General features: G+C 45.6%; 2 long non-coding RNA genes across 2 annotated transcripts; one reads left to right on the plus strand and one right to left on the minus strand.

Moving 5' to 3' along the window:
* Positions 1–5,612: 5,612 nt before the first annotated feature.
* On the minus strand, positions 5,613–9,305 carry Gm36793 (predicted gene, 36793). Its single transcript, NR_168093.1, has 3 exons — positions 9,226–9,305; positions 7,225–7,660; positions 5,613–6,004 (listed from the first exon to the last, which is right to left on the minus strand). It is a non-coding gene; the product is annotated as a predicted gene, 36793 (long non-coding RNA).
* Positions 8,806–16,782, plus strand: Gm36740. The gene is made up of 3 exons (XR_389418.1): positions 8,806–8,886; positions 15,710–15,960; positions 16,509–16,782. It is a non-coding gene; the product is annotated as a predicted gene, 36740 (long non-coding RNA).
* Positions 16,783–17,071: the final 289 nt, after the last annotated feature.

Here is a 17,071-nt window from a genome sequence, read left to right on the forward strand (position 1 = left end):
AAAGGTGTTATATTAGATATTTGCAAGGTCTTTAGGCAATGCATACTTGGGTCTGATTGCTAGTTCTAAGGCTCTGTGCTACTTCAGGATGGACTGGAAGCTTGACCATTGCTGCTTAAAAATGAGTAAATGTGTCACCATTACCGAGTCCTTTATTGGCAATTGTGACTCTGATGATTTTGAGAACAATAGTCTAGTTATTTAGTGCATGTTTTCCTTAACTTGGGGACTTCTAGTGTGTTCTCACAGGTTGGTGGAGGAGCAGGTCACACATACACAATTTCTCCAGTGCTTCTTCTCTTGTGCTCCATGCTTCCACTCATCCCATCCATCTATCTATCTATCTATCTATCATCCATCATCTATTTATCTATTTAACCATCTATCATCTATTATCTGCTTATCAATCATTTATTATCATCAACCTCTTAATCATCAGTCCTCTCCTTTTCTTCTTCCCCTCCCTCTTCTCTCTCTCTCTCTCTGTCTCTCTCTCTTAATTTGAGACATGGTTTCTCTGTGTAGCCCTGGCTGTCCTGGAACTAACTCTGTAGACCAGGCTGGCCTTGAACTCAGAAATCTGCCTGCCTCTGCCTCCCAAGTTCTGGGATTAAAGGCGTATGCCACCACTGCCTGGGCCCCTCCCTTTTTCTATCTATCTCTTTTGAAACCAGGAGTTCTGTCCTATAACTATTTCCAATCCAACACTGCAGAGTACACATTAGTTTTTCCACCTTCCTGCATCTCTTCTTCTTAGGAGGAATCTGTTTTCTCTCACTGATATTTACTCATTGGCGATCCATCTCATTACCTTCGCTATTCCCACTGCACATAGGCATCTTTCTCCCTCTAGTCTGTGTGCTCATACTGGGTCCTCTTTCATGAGGGTCCAGGTCAGGAGAGGCAGATCATACCTTAGGCGAGCCTGCCATGCAGCCCTGAGCTTGAATCCTGCTCTGGACTGGTTCTTCTCAGTAAGGATGTGCTTACATCCCAATGCAAGGCTCTCAACTGGACCACTTTGTTTAGCTTTGGTGCTCTGGGAAGTCCTTTGTGGCGCTTCTCTGCGTAGGCCTTGCCAGCTTTGCTGGTCTGCCATAGTGTGGAGAGTCGTGCCGCAAGCAATCGCTGAGGAGAGCCGTGCATGCCGCGAGCAATCGCCATTATAAGATGGCGCTGGCCTCCGCTGTGCCTAACTAGTAAACAAGCCTTGTACGCAGGTGCCAGAGTGAACTCACTCCTAGTCACTGCCCATTCTCGGGGCGTAATAGTGGGGTGATGGGCGAGCAACGAATCAGAAGCTGTCACGCCATATCAGGTTCTGAAACGTCACGCTGCAGGCTATATAAGCAGCGCCATTTTCCTGGTTCGGGGTCTTCCTGAGAAGTAAGCAATAAAGCTTTTGCCGCAGAAGATTCTGGTGGTTGCATCTTTCTTGCCGGTCGCAATACCATAGCCTTCCTATCACCCGTGTGGAGGTCCATCTTGCTCTGCCAACTTGTGGCTTCGGGATTGTGTTTAGCACGATTCTCTTCAAGGAAGGAGGAGGATAGGAGAAAAGCTAGAACTCTTGCTATTTCTTTTTCTTATTTGGAGGCTACCTTGCATGTCTTTTCTCCGACCTTTATTTTCTGTTGTCTATGTTTCTTTAGGTTACACATGGATGGGTGGCCATCTTGAAGTTAAGACTTATTACCTTCTGTGGTCCTAGACATCCAACTCATGGCCTCATGCACGCAAGGCAGGCTCTGTGCCTTTGAGTTTTGCTTCCAGGCTTGAAGCTATTGTCTCTGTTCATGATCCGGCCAGCTTTGTGGAAAATTGTTAAAGTCACGCTTGCAGGTTTCATTTTGGAAATGCTTTTGAGACACACTGTCCCATCTTATTTCGGTCATGCCGTCGTTGAATAGTGCCTTTTTATCTCCCGTGTATCCTTTTTGTGGCTGTGCCACACTATGGGGTAATAGCACTTACTTCCACAAAGGCTGGCACATGAGCCCTGGCTGGCTGATTAGGTGTTTTTTTTTTTTTTTTTTTTTTTGCCTAAGATTGGAAACACAATCCATGTGCCTCAGGCAGATTCTTTCCCAAGGATTCTTTCCCAAGGAGACGTGGAGTCTTGGTTCTCGTTTCTTCTGTATCTCTGGGTGATGGCCCAGAGATGCTGAGACTGATCTTTACTGCCACCAGGACAGCATTTTCCAGAAACAAGGCCAACATGGATGCAAGGGGAGAGTAAAAGAGACCCCTTCCGGTGACACCGTATGATATTCTTTATTCTTCAGTACTGGAAGCCAGAGCAGCCTCAGAGTTTCCATGTATATTCAAATCACTCACTCATTTAGTCCAGACAGAAGAGGACTCACACCTATGGGGCGATGCAAATTAAATCAGCCTAAAGCAGATGGTTTTGTGAAGATACACGTCTAGTGCACACAATGCACATGCTTGAGTGTTGTACACCCGGCACCACTTACTTTTCTCACTGCATTGAAGAGAAATACCCTACAGAAGCAGTGTCAGGGATGGAGGGCTTCTTTTGGCTCTCCTTTGAAGGTACCATCATCCGTTATTGAGGAGGCCTGGCTGCGGGAATGTAAGGCAGCTGTTACATTGTATAGACAGTCTGGAGATGAAGGCCTGCATTCGGTTTGCTTTCTCCTTTTTACTTAGTATTAGTCAGGGTTTACTTAGTATTAGTCAGGGTTTACTTAGTCTTAGTCAGGGTTACCAGTGCTGTGGTGAAGCATCAGGACCAAAGCAACGTTGGGGAGGCAAGGGTTAATTTCACTCACAGTTCCATAGAACAGTTCATCATCCAAAGCAGAGCGAGTACAGACCTGGAGGCAGGAGATGACGCAGAGGCCATGGAGGGTGCTGCTTACTGGCTTGCTCCCCATGGCTTGCTCAGCTTGCTTTCTTATAGAACCTAGGACCTAGATCTAGGGATGGAGCCACCCATGATGGGCTGGGTCCTTCCCCCATCAATCTGTAATTTAAAAAAAATGGCTCACAGCTGGATCTTATAGAGGCATTTTCTCAACTAAGGTTCTCTCCTTTCAGATAACCATTTTTGTGTGCCAAACTGACATAAGAGCAGCCATCACAGGTTGGGACCACAGACAAATAAATTAAATGGTGCTTAGAGTTCGGGCAGGCCCTTTCACCTCAACTAATTGCGTCTTGAAAATCCTTCATCAACACACCCAGAGCTCTGTTTCTTGAGTGATTCTAGATCCTGTTAATATTAACTGTCATACTCCTGTACTCCTTGACTTTTCTTCTTCCGGACATACTTTTCCTTTCTGATTTGCTGTAGAGTTCTTTCCTACAAGATGTAATCCTCCATAAAACTCCAGAACATGATTCCTGCCCCCACTCTCATCCTTTTGGACAGGGTCTTCTGCATCGTAGGCTGTTCCCTAGCTCAGTGCATACCTGAGAGAGAGAGACTGTGAACTCCTGGTGAAGCTGCCTCCTTCCCAACCGCTGGGGTTTTAGAGACATACCACAGACCTGATTTAGATACTACAGTACTTCAGATGGACTGGGGATAGGGCTTGAAATGCCCTGTGCCTATTCACATGCTCTGTAACTCCTTTGATTCTCTGCTGTACAATAGAAAGCCCAAGAGCTCTACAAAACAAAGATTAAACCCAACCTTAAAGCAGGGACTTTAATTTGTAGGATTTCCTTGCTAAATTGTGGGACCCAGTCTTATCTTTAAAACACAAAACACAAAACACCTACTACAGATTTTGTTGAACATTTAAAAAATGTAAATATCTCACTTGGAGTAACTTTTGGGAAATATAAAACCATTAAGCTGGGCTGGAGAGATAGCTCAGTGGTTAAGAGCACCAACTGCTCTTCCAGAGGTCATGAGTTCAGTTCCCAGCAACCACATAGTGGCTCACAACCATCTGTAATGGGATCTGATGCCCTCTTCTGGTGTGTCTGAAGACAGCTACATACATGTACTCATATGCGTAAATAAGTAAATAAATCTTTAAAAAAAAATAAAACTATTAAGCTAGTGTCAATCCCACTGGGTGAGAAAAGGACCATTACCACATTTTTTTTGAGCCAAATTTGAAGCAAATTTTATTAAATACTGGCCAGGACAATGGATACTGGTTAGGTCCTTACCTGGAATTCCAAGGAAATGGCTGCCAAATACTTTAGTCTGGTGTTTATAAAGGCAAAACCCTCAAGTTTGCGTACTTCCCACCTTCGTCCTATCAGGGGCCAGCATGCATCCTAACGTACTTCCTGCTTTGTACCACCCGCCTATCTGTGATAAAGGGAATCCTGTGCAGTTGGGGCAACCACCGTTGTTTACAAAAGTGAAAACACCTGGCTTGTTATCTACCATGAACAACATGGTAGATAAAAATGCCCCCTGGCATTCCAGAAAGTTAACTGTCCTTGGGCAAGTGGAGTTTACAGGTTAGAGGCATTTTCGTTTTATGGATCTCTTAATCACGGTAATTAAAACTTAAAGCATAACTTTAACCCTCGCACTAGATTAAATATTAACTGAATCAAACCAGACTCTAGACAGGCAATTGTACCTGGATGCTTCTGGAAGTTTCCTCTCTGATGCTGAGAATAACGCGTGGGTAATGGCGGGACAGCGAGGGCTGCTGTGGTGCGCCCCGCTTCTCTGGCAGCTGTTCAGTGCACCGTCTCTGCTCAGTGCAGGGCAGAGAGCCAAGGAGAGTCTCTGAAAACCCATAGGGCCTGGAGCAAGACTTTCCAAAGTCTACCTCCCCACCCCCTTTCTATGAGAGATGACAGACAGCAATAAAAATTCTGAGGCCCTGAATATTTCCCACTGCTGCCTCACAGCCTTGCAGCCAGAGGGAAATTTCTACATTCAGCACCAAACACACGTCTGTCTGAGCTCGGAGTGCTTAGCCTGCTATGGGACACATCGCTTCTCACATCTGAACCTAAAAGGGATAACTCACTTGAACAGAAACTCACAGCGACTTTTTGTTCCAGGAAACAGAGGTTCTGCGGTGACATTTTTCTCCTTCCAGGGGAGCATAAGAAGGTGGGGATGCTAGCGGTGCATGTTTCAGGAGGGAATTCAACTTTATAGAACCACCCAGAATCGAGGAGGAATGAGCTATGGTGGCCTTAAATAAAGATGATGTAAGAAACAAGGGTCTGGAGAGATGGGTCAGTGGGTAAAACTGCTTGCTTCTCAGTCCTGAGGATGGGAGCTTGATCCTAGCATCCCGTAACAAGCCAGAATTCATTTCTAGAGTCCAGCCTCTGTGCGCATGCGTCCATTCACACGCAGCCATGCTAATACATAAGATGAGTATTTTAAAGTGATGAAGGAAAGAGCCCGTTTCCTCACTGTGCCCTGGGAGCTGGTCTGGATTAAATAGAAGCATTTTGGCCGTGCCTTCAACCTTTTCCCTCCATTCTCTCTCTCCTATTTATAGTGACTCCTTCAGCGCATGCCTGGCTCAGGTTCCTCTGCTCTGTTCGTTCCGGCTTGCTATTTTAAACACTTGCGGAGGTCGTCCTGAGCTGCAGTCATGTGTCTCTCGGCAGCAAAAGTCACTCGACTAAGAAAGGCACAACGCTCACTGAAGTGATGTCCAAATTAGATTTTTTTTTTTAAAGAATAGACTTATTTCAAGTATCTCTGTGGATTATTCTTAGATGTGTTTTAGAGCAAGAAGCGCTTGGTTCCCAGAACTGATGCCATTTTTTGACGTGATCTTGTCAAATAGTTCATTACATCACTAAAAGGAAATTCAGTTTCACGGACTATGAGTAAGTCAAGTCCTTAAGCCAAACTTTCCATTCTACTAAGAGAATACAGTCTCTGGGCCATAAGAGGTTGGTGGAAATCTCTTGTCCAGGGCTGATCCATCAGCTGTCAGTCACTCACTCTCGGGATCCTGTGCAGCCCTGTGTCTCTGCTTTCACCTCTGTTCATCGTAAAGCAAGGCTTCTCTGATTATGGCCCGGCAGCCTTTGTCTGTGAGAGTGTACACAGATATTTAGAAGCCAGTTGGCTGGGCTGGCGAGTTGGCTTTAAGAGCAGTCTTTCCAAAGTCCTGAGCTCAATTCCCAGCAACCACATGGTGGTCACAACCATCTGTAATGGGATCTGATGCCCTCTTCTGGTGTGTCTGAAGACAGCTACAGTGTACTCATATATGAAAGGAGAAGGAGGAGGAGGAGGAGGAGGAAGAGGAGGAGGAGGAGGAGGAAGTGGAGGAGGAGGAGGAGGCAGCAGCATTTTGCTACTGTAGTTTCTCCCCTAGGACCTAAACTGTCATGGAGTTTTGACTGTGTTTATCATACCAGGCACAAGTTCTCTCCTATGGAGTGAGCCAAAGATGAGTTAGTTTTCTTACATGTTGCAATACTTTCTGGTACAGAAGATTTTGTTCTGCAGTTTATGGGTGAACTTTAGGGAGCGTGTCTTGTGGTAACAGATCAATGTAAGTTTTGGATCAGTCACCTGCCCTATAATGCTATCTTTCTGAGCAAGAACCCTACAGATGCTCATTCACATATGCATGCATTCTTTGGTCATTTGGGGAAAAATGTTTTCTGCGCAAGACAGAAATATTTTCCTATTCGAGTGCTCCGACTATCCCAGCGTTGGCAAACTCAGGTTGTCTGCTGGCAATCTTGTGTTCTCTCTCTCCTCTTGCTTAGCTGTTTCCAGCCCATGAACTAGAGGATGAGACCAGGCTCCAAATGGGTGAGTGAGGGTTTTGAGCCCTGGCTCCTTCTTGTGATGGGTTGGTTGGCTGTAGCCTAGGTGCTGTGCTCGAATAGGGGCAGAGCCTTAGGTATGCATGAAGGTGTTAGTGTTCCTTCTATGCCCTGCCCAACAGTTACCTGGCAACAGCCAGGTAGGCCTGGCTTGGTAAAATAGGGGGCTTCCCCCCCCCCCCCCGTCTCTGTCTCGACCCACTTCTCAACTTCCCTTCCCACGCCTAAATAAACTTTATTCTCTACTATACCTGTTGTATGGCTGGTACCTCAGGGGGGAAGGCATGTCTCAGTATGGGCCCGCCGAGGCACCCCCTCCCACCCCACCTTACCTGGCTCTATCCCCCTCTTTTATGAACCACAACAGAAGACAGAAGATGTTTTCGAGAACTCTGAGTTCAGAACATCTGAGTGACAGATTCTCTCCTTAGTCCTCAGTAATGGGCTTTCTACCAAAGCCAAGAGACTCACGTGCTTTCCTGGAAGAGAAAGCTTCCTCAGCCGCTGCCTTCACCGGATCTGCTGGACCACAGAGCTGGAGTGCGGCCAACTGCATCATCTGCCTCTCATTCTTTCTAGGTACAAAAGTCCTTATTAGCAGAGCAGGCCCACCAAGCCCTCAAGTAAATCATTATTTTCATTTTCACGTGAGAAGTGGAGCTCGGCGGAGATGCGGTTGCGGACTTCTGCGCTTCAGTTATTTTTCTTCTACAATTTCACCGCTGACTTTTCCTATTTGCGGCCTTTCTTCATCATCGCCGTCCCTCTCAACAGCGCCTCCTACTGGATCGATTCTCATCTATGTTCCCCATTTTCACTTTTCTGTCGGCTTCTCTGGTGACAACTGAAACTTCGTTGCCTCCTCTACACACAACAGGATTCTCCTATCAAAATATCTTTCATGGGGCTGGAAGACATAGCTCAGTGGTTAAGAATGCTTGCTGCACACACATGAAGATCCAAGTCTGGACACCTGTAGCCCTCACCGCCATTCCATTCAGTAGCTAGCTGAGTCGCTCCAGAGTGGCAGTTCACAACCTGTGGCTCGCGACCCCTACGACAAACCTCTATCTCCAAAAAATAGGTATGATACGGTTCATAAAAGTAGCAAAATCACAGTTACAAAGTAGTAGTGAAGATAATTTTATGGTTGGGGCCACTACAATGTGTGGGACTGTATGCATTCAAGAGTTGCAGCATTAGGAACGTTGAGAACCACCGCCCTAGATAGAGCCTCTGTCTGCCTTTCCCGTTGCTTCTCTGTTTCTCCCTTCCTCCTGTGCTCGTGCTGAGGAGGGAGGCTGTCATGAACCTGAAGCTTGCAAGGGCCCCGAGGAGCCTCAAGAATTGTGTGGGTAGGAACGTGACTTCTTTTCTGATTGGCCCTCCAGAGACTGGAGGCTGGGCCAACATCCAGAATGCAGCTTCTGACTCTGCGCCAGGTAACCCAGCTAAACCACATCCTGATACCTGCACGGTATTATTTTAAGCTGCTGAGCTTGTGGCAAACAGCTACTCAGAAGTAGGTGGCTGGCGCTCACCTCTCATTGAAGGAGCCTTGAAGGGGTGACTTAGCTACAGCCAAGCAGGGCTCTGCTCACTCACCACAGTTTCCTTCTTCTGCCAGGGAACGACATTGTCCCTAGGAAGCAGCCCCCAGCCAGCTGCTACATTTCTCAATGCCCCTTTTCATCTGAATGGAGCCATTGACTGGTTCTCAACAAGGAGAGTGGAAACCACCTGGGATGGGATTTTCTCCACTCTCTTAGCCTGTCTGCCAGTTGGAAGCAGAAGGCCAAAGCCCAAGAGCCCTAAGGAGCCCCAAGCAAGAGGACTTGGTACTTCACTTCCTCACATAAAGAGAGGTTACCCACTGATACGGAACAGCTGGACGACATTCATCAGACTGGGGAAAAATCAACCAACCAACCAACCAACCAACCAACCAACCAACCAGCCTTCATGATGTTAAGCCATAGACTTCTCAGGTTTTGTCTATTGTAGCAATGCATTTGTTTAACATTTTATCAATTTTCTTACTTCAGAAATGGAAAGTTGTTGTGATCGAATGAAACACTGGTCAAATTTTAAACTGTCATGAACTAATGACAGTGTCCTCACAGTGTCCTCGAGGTAAGTAACCGGAGAAGGAATTCCTTGCTCTCGGGGTGCTGAAGCTACAGAGCGGTTATGTGAGTCGAGGTCAGTGTGGAGAGCAGAGGTGGGGCTAAGCCTAAAGCTTCCTATCTCCTGCCAGATTGTCTTCCAGTCCTGCAAATGCATCTAGGAGTGGGCAGAGGGCGGGGCTTGCTGGAGGACATTTCTTTTGAACTTGAGAGAGAATGGGTGACTCAAGCCTGCTCGTGTGCATTGGAACCAAATGCCTCCCTCCACTTTGGCTTCACACTGGGCTGTCTGCTTATGCAAAAGAACCGAAGCTATGCCGTGCGTGTGTTTAGTTAAGAGACTAACCTGTAAGCCTTCCTGGCCCAAGGACAGTTAGCTTCCTGGAATCCTGGGGGCTGTTGTTCATGTAAGATTACAAGCCAGGTGTTGTTCACTTTTGTAAAAAAGGTTGGTTGCCCTGGCTCAGAAGGATAAGCTTGGTCACACATAGGTGGGAAGTATGTCATAATGTATACTTGCCTCTGATTGGATGAAGTCGATACATATGTAGCCTTGTGGGTTCTGCCCAAACTAATGTAACTAGCAACCATTTTCTGGGAATCCAAGGTATGGACCTGGCCAGTGTCCATTATCTTGGCAAGTGTTTAATTTGGTTTAAAAATTGTGATAGTGATTTTATTCTCTCCCAAGAGATCAACAAGCCAAGAAGGATTATCTATCTATCTATCTATCTATCTATCTATCTATCTATCTATCCATCTATCTCTATATCATTCTATCTATCATTCTATCTATCTATCTATCTATCTATCCATCTATCTCTATATCATTCTATCTATCATCCTATCTATCTATCTATCTATCTATCTATCATTCTATCTCTTTCTATCTATTTACATATATCATTCTATTATCTATCTATCATTCTATCTTATCTATCATTCTCTCTATCTTTCTATCTTCATCTATTATTCTACCTACCTACCTATCATTCTATCTATTATCTATCAATCAATCTATCATTCTATCTATCTATCTATCTATCATCTATCTATCTATCAATCTATCATCTCTCTCTCTCTCTCTCTCTCTATCCTATCTATCTAATCTAATTTATCTATATTTTGAGACAGGGTTTCTCTGTGCATCCCTGGCTGGAACTAACTCTGTAGACCAGGCTGGCCTTGAACTCAGAGAGATCCGCCTGCCTCCTGAGCACTTCAATTAAAGTTGTGTGCTACTGACACCCTGCCAAGTAGGGAAGTTTTAATAGAGTGTACAGAATTTTTATTATGGTGATAGGAACCTTATATTTTATCCAAGAGGTCAAGCCCTTCCATTTTCAAAACACCCATTAAAACCTCATTTAAAGGGGCTGGAGAGATGGCTCAGCAGTTAAGAGCACTATCTGTTCTTTCAGTGGTCCTGAGTTCAATTCCCAGCAACCACCTGGTGGCTCACAACCATCTGGGATCTAATCCTGTCATCCAGCATGCAGGCATACACGAAGATAGAGCACTCATATACATAAAATAAGTAAATCTTAAAAAAAACAAACAAACCCAAAAACCTCATGAAAAGACAGTGTTATTTGTGCAGTAAGCCGGAACCGGAAGTTGTAGGCAGAAGACTTCTCCAACTCACCAGTGCACTAAATCTGGGCTGAGATAGGGACACAGACTTGTGATATCCCGGTAGGTAACAACCTTACAGTAAAGCTCTTTGGCCCTGAAGGCTAATCAGGCTAGTGGATGGGTGGGTTATAGGGCTCTGTGATCTCAGCTGTCGCAGAGCATTTCATACAAAATCTCCTAAACCCATTGCAGGTTGATGTTGTCCTGAAAGAGATGGCCACACTATAGCTTTCCACACCTGCTTGGTTTTAAGCACTCCATGCAGGGTGCCCTACTCGGCACAGCTGTAACCATTGGAGTGCATTCGGAACCATTGAGAGTTTTCAACTGATTATGATTTGTGAATGTGGCTATCAGCTAGAATGGCTGGTTGGGAAGCCATGGAACGAAAGCTTGAGGAGAGCGCCATCTTGTGGACTTTACGTGTAGCATCGTGACTACATTGAGTTCAACTTAACTTGCTAGAAGTAAGTTTTTAAAACTTGGAAACAGAACCCATTTCAGCTGGATTCAACAGATCCCATGGAAGTGAAGGCATTGCGGTGGGAACTAGATCCTTGGAAGGCAGATCCAGGGTAGACCCGAGGTTCATTAGAACCTGCAATCTCTTCATTATTTCCAGCTGGCTTTATACACCCATCAGGAAGATAGATTGTTGCCCCAAACCACAATTTCAAATCAAATAGCGTTTTCATGTTGTGACTCAGCTATATAGAGAAAAAGCTTAAAGACTCTGGCCTCACTGGGTCACAGGTTAGTCATGCAGTTGGGTGAGTAGGACTCCATGGTCACCCAGCGCCTATCCCCCGTGATTGGGGGGACAGGAAACAGGGTAGGCTATGTTACCCCAGGAGGAGTGGTTGTAGTGAGAATATTTGCTGGGAAAGTGTGAAACCTTTAAAGAGTAACCCGTCCTGCTTTGTTCCAAAGGCCCAGCTTTTCCCCAGGCACGCTGTTCTGAAAGATCCTATCTTCCATTGTTTTCCTGAGGGCAACACAAGAGCTCACCCCCCCCACCCCCCCCCCTCCCGCCGCTGCCACCGAGGAGAGGACTCAAAGGCGCAGTGAGCTACTCAACAGGAGTCTGGGTTTTCAAGATGCTGTGTGTTCCCCAGGGGTCCAATACAGCATCCATTCCTGGTCCTCGAATCCGGGTCCACTAAGGAAAACTCTTGGGGTGGGAGTGATGGCTTCACAGTCAAAGAGCACTGGCTGCTCTTGCAGAGGACTGGGGTTTGATTCCTAGCGCCCACATGACAGCTCCCCACAGTCTGTCATCAGTTCTAGAGCACACTTCTCTCCTCTTCAGGCAACAGGTACATACCAATATGTGCAGGCAACACACACACACACACACACACACACACACACACACACACACGGGGGGGGGGGATAAAATAAATAAATCTTTAAAAAAAGAAAAAAATGACAATAAAGTCAATTTGTTTGGATAAATGTGTTTCGAGTTCATATGACAACATATCGTTGAAAAATCCCCAAAAGATTCCTGAAGGAGTCTTGCTTTATTGGGTCAAAGGTTTACAAGAGGTTCCCTCGTCTGATTTGTTGTTTCAAAGAATCAGCAATTTGAGACTCAAGTACCCAACAAGTATTGCTGTAGGGTCAAGGAACCTGCCCTTGACTTCTGTGTGTTTAAAGACGGGAGATATAGTCATAGTTCCATAGTACGCAGTATTATGGAGCTGGGATTGCGTCACAGACCACACACACACTTTGCTTAGAGCATTTACAGGAAAGGGTGTGTCTTTCATAGCTGGAGCTTTGAACTCTGAAGCCACTGACGTAGCAAACCTCATTGACAGAGGATAAGGAGCCTCCAGACTCAGGGGAACGATTTGGATTGATTTCAGATCAGAAGATACTTAGCAACGACTTGTCCAAAAATACGGGTCATTTTCTTCTGTGTGCTTATCACCATCATTATTTGCTTCCGTCTTTTGTACAAAGCAGAGTCTGGTCGGTGTGCCTGAAGGCCAATTTATCTCAAAGAAGAATATTCAAATCGATTTGCATCATTCAGTGCTAGTTTTGAAGCTCGTTGTCCTGTTGGCAATTCTAAAGCAATTTAAAGCAAAACCAAATGCGTTATCTTTAAAACATACGTTCAGTTTAATGATTGGGAGGGATGGATTGGCAGTGCACCGATGGAGGATGGGTTTCGACTTGCGATTAACCAGGCCTAGTTCTGATGTCACTTTTATTAGTGGAGTGACTTCTATCAAACTCCTTGACCTTTAGAGGCCTCTGTTTCGCCATCTGAGTAATTAGGGGGAATACAGACCTTTGTGAGCATTAAATAAATATGCAATAGTTTATCACAGAGCAAGGGTTCAATAAATGTTTACAATGAAAATCAGAACAAACACCGTTCCTATTTTATAGGCAGGAATTATGTGGTTAAAAATCTATTAATGACAAACAGAATATCGATTTAATGGCCGTTACTCATACTATTGATTACTGTGGTCTTCACTGGGGACCAGTGTCATCTGGGGTTGAGTACTGAGAACACAGAGATTAAAATTTTAAAAACAATTTATTATATCGAGTGTGGTGTTGGGGAGTTACTGACCTAGGAAAACACAGCTCGCTGAGCGGAGGGTTGACACGCGATAGGGTGGGGGCGCTGTTTCCTGCTGTAGCGGGCTTATCTCACCAGCAGATGGCGCTCCTCTGTCTGGCCCTTCAATGCCCCTTCCTTGTTCCTTTCAGGGGGAATATCACTCACATGTAGGAGTCACTGAGACAGTGTGGCTCAGTCGCTGCTTTCTTCCCCGAGGAAGCCTGTCTTCTGGAAGCTGGCAATTTCCCCGTAAATATAATTGGCAGGTCCCGTTTTTCACAGGCTCACCTTGGTCACTGCTACGTGTGATTCAGGACAATTTGTGGGAAAGATAGATGCCATTTATTAAACTTTTTCAAATCACAAAGTTCTGTTACACACCTTGGGGAACATTCTAAAAGCCCAACTAGAATATACCTCAGAGTCATTTATTGCAGGGGCAGTGTGTGTGTGAATGAGTGTGTGAGTGTGTGTGAGAGTGTGTGTATGTGTGTTTGTGTATGAGAATGAGTGTGTGTGTGTGAATGTGTGTTAAAAAAGCAACGTCATTTATTTACCAGTCCCCATGCCTCACTGATTGAAGGTCATTTGGACAGTATTAATGCTGATGCTGGGTCTGGGGGAGATGGTGGGCAAGACTGCTTCCTTCGCCACCACGAAGATTTGAGTATGAATCCGCAGTACCTGTGTGAATAGCCAGGCATGGCTGCATGCTTGTTACTACAGCATTAGGGAGCAGAAATGGGTGGACCCTGAGCGCGGTCTTGCCGTGGAAGCCTAGCTGACATTGGTAAGCAGAAGTCCTCAGCTAGGGAAATACTGATCTTCAGTGTGAAAACCATGTGTGTTTAGCATTTACTGTTAGAAGTATGAGCTATGTTAGGCACTTCCACTCTGGAGTTCCCTGGCTCTCTATTTCCACCATCGAATGTACTTTCTTTTTATTTATTTATTTATTTTTTAAATTTTCTTCGAGACAGGGTTTCTCTGTAGCCCTGGCTGTCCTGGAACTCACTTTGTAGACCAGGCTGGCCTTGAACTCAGAAATCCGCCTGCCTGTGCCTCCCAAGTGCTGGGATTAAAGGCGTGCACCACCACGCCCGGCCGAATGTACTTTCTTGTTTGGGCTTTGCATTCTCTTTCCTAAGCTATAAACTCTGTGGGCAAGGCAAGATCCAGATGGTTCAGTATTGAGAGAGTAAACTAGCGGACCAGTTAATATACGTTGAATTAGTGTTCTTATCAGGAATAAGTAAATATTCCGAGTAGAAAAAAAACCCCTTAGTTTCATAATTACTATGAAAACTTGTGTGAGTGTTTAGTAAGGAAAATACATTTACCAAACATGGAACAATATTTCCGAGACATTTAACACAGGAACGAAATGCTTAAGCAAGGCCCATCTGGAGCCAGTGTGGGCTTGAAGGAAATGGTTGCTTTTTACAACTTTGTGGTCTAAGGAAAAAGGTGGAGAGCATACACTTTTTGTTTTTATACAAATATTGTGAATGGGCAGTAGTTTTCTCCAAGGTAAAATGCAAAAGAAAATTACTGTAAGGACCGGGGACGAAGCTAGTGGCAGATTACGTGCCTCGACTGAGCAAGGCCTTGGTACCAGTCCTCTATACCACAAAAGGGGGTTAATTACATCTGAAGTCTCCCCAATCCGTTCTGTTTGTGTACATACTTGGGAAACTTTCAGTCGGAGGGAATTCAGCTGCCCATGAATTACCTGGTAGAGGACATGATGATGTAATGCAACAATTTTGCCAGTAGGTGGCAGCAGAAGATTTTTTTGAGTTAAAGAGTTCCCAACACTATTCTCGAAATAGCAGACCAACTTCGATAGAAGTTTTAGCATCGGATAAGCAAAAAGGAAGGAAAAAGACCAACCGACTTTCCCATAAGCAAAAGACAGATGGAAATACAGTTGCCATTTCAGCTGACAGCGTCCTGGAAAAGAAACACCCAGGAGGCTGCTAATTCGACAGAGCTTGTCTGTCTGGTGCAGCCTGGGTGTTGAAAGCCTATTCTGAAAAGACACAGGCCTGCAAAGTTCTGATGTAATGGAGAGTGGGCATGCTTTGCTAAAAAGTCAAGAGCTGCTTGAACGACTAGCTTTAAGGTAAACTATGATGCCCGAAAATTGCTAAATTGCTGTTTTGAAACGTACATAGTAATCTATTTGTAATTGGACAATTGGCTCATCTTTTTCTCGTCTTTTCCTTTTGTTTCTCCCCGTCCCCCTCTCTCTGAGGGGTCACATGTAGCCTAGATTGGCTTTGATGTTGAACTCTCTACATGGGTGAAGGTGATTTTGAGTTTATGATCCCCCTGCCTCCGTTTCCCAAGCTCAGGGATTACGTGTGTATGTCACCACTCCTGCTTAATGTGGCATTGAGGGTTGGAGACAGGACTTTGTGTGTCCTGGGTGGGCACCTTACCAACTAAGCTGCATCGTAGTCTGGACGAGTCGCTTAATATTTCAGTTGAATCTAACAAACTGTTACTCTGAGTCTATGCAGGGCAGGCAGGCAGCCAAATACCGGAAACCCATGGGCTCTGCTTCCATTCCGTGCTAACCTTTAAGACATTTTTTCTTCTTCTTCAGGGAGACCCTGCTTCTTCTCCATCACAGCAGGGGACTCTGTCTGAGGGACATGGTTCGAGGAGAGGAGCTCACATGTCCTTCGATCTCTCCACAAGTCCTCCCTGTGGAGGGATTTTGTTCAGTCTGGTGGTGACCAGAAGAGGAGCAGCCGACCCAGATGTGTGCCATCACCCTGCAACATGCAACAGCTGTCATTACTGAGGTTTATCCAAACCTAATCTGAGGAGCCTCTGGGAAGAGAACTTAAGACAGTAAAGTAGCACTGTATAATTGTAAGGGCCTGAATTAGGGTTGCCAACATGAGTGTAGAAAGCTAGGTGTGGTTGTATGAACCTGTGACCCTCCTGTGGGTTGGGGGTGAGGAGGAGGAGGCGCTGGAAGGAGTTAGGTGCATCCTCAAAGCTTATGGGCTAGCCAGTGTCATCAAATCTGTGAACTCTAGGTTCAGTGAGGGGCCCTGTCCCAGAAAATAAACTAGGAGTGACCGAGGAATACATTCCACGTGGACCTCTGGTCTTCATACGCACACTCGCGTGCATGAGCCTGTGCACACGCACATGCACAAGCACCTGCATGCACAATGCACACACATGCACAGGCACACACATGCATACCGCACACACACACACACATGTACATAAACATGCAACGCACGTACACACATCTACACTTGGCTTGAAAGTCATGATCATTCATCAAGCCTGAATTTGACAGTCGTGTCCCGAGGCAGGTCCAGGAGAAGCGTAGAGTTGGAAATGTCACGTCTGAGGCACTTACATTGCCCGTCCTCTTTCCCCAGAAAGGCTTGAGGGGTGGATGCTGGCCAGGCAGCAGCAAAGGCGGATGGAGTCAGATGCTTGAGAAGAGAGGAGCACTATAACCTGTAGTGGGGTGGAGAACAGTTTGTCTTTGGAAATACAGCATCCTGGTGTACAGAAGAGGAAGGAACACTCATGTGCCTGTGATTTGGGGATGGTTACTTCCCAGTGTTAACCGGGAGCCAGACAGAGTTCCTTGCTCTGAAAGTTGTTAAAGCTGGTGACGGAACACACAGAAAGCGCCTGTGATCACTTCTTGCATGCCAGACACCCTACACAGTGTTTCAGTCGTCCTTTTTTCCTGTTTCCTTTGTCCTTTTTTTTTTTTTAAAGTGGGAATTGTTAGACAGTTCATGGCCACCCAACCATATTAGGCCTGTTCGATCTTGAAAACACACCATCAATATCAGCCTGGCATCGTCTGGTAGCCAAGTGAACGGGCTATCTCACGGTAAAACGAAGGGGCAGCTGCGGATGTGGTAACTGTGCAAGCGTCACAGGCTGATCCCTGCAGGGAGAGGCTGCTTGTGTTTCTCACGAATTT

This window comes from Mus musculus, chromosome 5 (genome assembly GCF_000001635.26).
Source record: "Mus musculus strain C57BL/6J chromosome 5, GRCm38.p6 C57BL/6J".
In the NCBI taxonomy this organism is placed as follows: Eukaryota; Metazoa; Chordata; class Mammalia; order Rodentia; family Muridae; genus Mus; species Mus musculus.